Source organism: Chinchilla lanigera, unplaced genomic scaffold, assembly GCF_000276665.1.
Source record: "Chinchilla lanigera isolate Chin_1 unplaced genomic scaffold, ChiLan1.0 scaffold00061, whole genome shotgun sequence".
In the NCBI taxonomy this organism is placed as follows: domain Eukaryota; kingdom Metazoa; phylum Chordata; class Mammalia; order Rodentia; family Chinchillidae; genus Chinchilla; species Chinchilla lanigera.
Genome location: NW_004955462.1, coordinates 2,708,141 through 2,710,351, shown reverse-complemented (window position 1 = coordinate 2,710,351; position 2,211 = coordinate 2,708,141).

The window sequence follows — 2,211 nt, the reverse complement described above, 5'->3', positions numbered from 1 at the left end:
AACTCACAACCTTGCGCTTGCCAGGCAGGCACTTTACACTTCTTACTCTTGATGTGCAATGTCAAATGGGGTAGGGACAAGGGAAAGAAGGACACGGGATGTGACACAGACTCTCCCTGCTGGTCAGCTCCAGAATGTCATTTTCCCCACTCTGTAGTCAACTTGACCGGTTTTCCTCTTCCCCTACCCATGGTGCAATGCTTCTTCTTCTTCTTCTTCTTTTTTTTGTATCAGGCATCGAACTTAGGACCTTGCCCTTGCCAGGCAGACACTTGTGCCACTGAGCTATATCCCTGGCCCTGCAATGCTTCTTTATGCTGTTTTGTTTGCTTGTTTGGGATTTTTTTTTGGTTTGGTTTTATTTTTGGTGCTGGGGTTTGAGCCCTGGACTTCATGCATAGGAAGCACCCTGACCTGTGTTCATGGTTTGCACCCAAGAACTGAGCTTGCCCAGCTCCTCAGGGCAAAGTCTGGAGCCACAAGCCAGCCTCTGGTAAGTGACCAGTCTGAAGAAGTCTCTTTCTTTCTTTGTGTTTTTTATTTATTAGTGCATGTTTGCAGTGCATGGTATCTGAGGATCTGAGGATCTGTGGACATGGGGAAGTACTCCACCACTGAGCTATAGAACCACCAAATGCTACTTCTGGTTTGAGCTGATTTTTCTGTGAATTCCCACAGGTCAGTGATTAAATCTGTTTTTCTCTTGCTAATCTGTCTTTTGTCAGTTTAATTTGCAGGCTCTAACCACTGAACCTGAGAAGTTCAGAGGAAAAAAAAGAAAAGGAAAATTTTTCCTTTTGGACACAGCAGATATCCATTTTCCTTCCTTCATCCTTCCAACATATTTCTACTTTAATTAATGGCCCGTTTACATTATTTTTAACAATGTAAATGTTTTAATGGGTCCAGTAATACACTGTATGTTCTCTTTCCTGTGTAACTTTTATTCCTTAATCATTTTGGTTAAATAAAAAAGATAGGGAGCCACTGTCTCAGACTTAGCACTAAGCCTCAACAGTCCAATCTAAAAACTAAAGGGGAGTCCACCCGTGCAGTAGCTCCTCCCTGACTGGGTCAAAATTAGATGGCTCATCTTGTCTCCTGAGATACTAGGATTAGATGTTTCCCAAAAAGGCCAGTTTCTGTATGATTTCCTGCTGTACTTGATGTATTTCTTTTTCCCTTTCTGTTGGTGCTGGGGATGGAGGCCAGTACTTTGTACCTTTTGTGCAAACCTCTACACCAGGGCTCCCCCAGCTCCACAGACAAACCAGCTTCAACTGACATGATAACAAATTTCCCTCTGTCAAGTCCTGTCACCAAATGGTGACTTACAGTAACCTGACGTTAAACCATCAGCCATTTTTCTATTGTCTTCATGGTCTGGATTTACAAGGAAAATAACTTTGAAGTGACTGATCTGCATGTGTTTGTTTGTTTGTTTCTGCTTTCTTCAGCATTTTCCTCCCTGTAAAGCTACTCACCTCTGCTCAGTTCATCAAAACACTTACTCTATTTTACAGAATAGAGTGTTGCTAATTCTAGAATCAAAAACTAAGACGGAGGGAGGCTGAGACAGGAAGGTCAAAAGTTGGAGTCCTGCCTGTGCCACTTTGTAAGACCCTATCTCAAAATAAAAACCAACAGAGTTGGGAATGTCGCTCAGTTGTAGAGTACCCCTATGTTCAATTCCCAGTATAGTACCAGATAAAAAAGCCAATTAAAATTGTTAACTACATTGTCATAAATTTTCCCCCTGACATTTTTATTTACCTAGTTTTCCTTTCTTGTTTGCTTGTTTGCTTGTCTTGTTCTGTTTTGTTTTAAGGCAGGGTTCCCCTATGTAGTTTAGATTGGCCTTGAACTCACTGTGTGGCCTAGGGTGGCCTTAAACTCATGGCAATCCTTCTGCCTCAGCCTCTTGAGTGCTGGGATTATTATAAGCATATATCTTCATTGCTTTTCTCATTACTGAGACAAAATACCCAACACTCAAAGTTAAAGGAAGAAAGGTTTATTTTGGCTCACAGTTTATAGAGGTTTCAGTGCATAGTCAGCTGGCTCCAAGGCAGGGCGTCATGGTAGAGGGTCAACAGTTCACAGCATGGAAGGTAGATGGCAAAAGGCAGCCAAAGCAGCAAGCAGCAAGGGACAGAGCAGCCCTCTGTCTGTCCCTTATAGTCTATCCAGGCTACACGGATTAAAACTGGG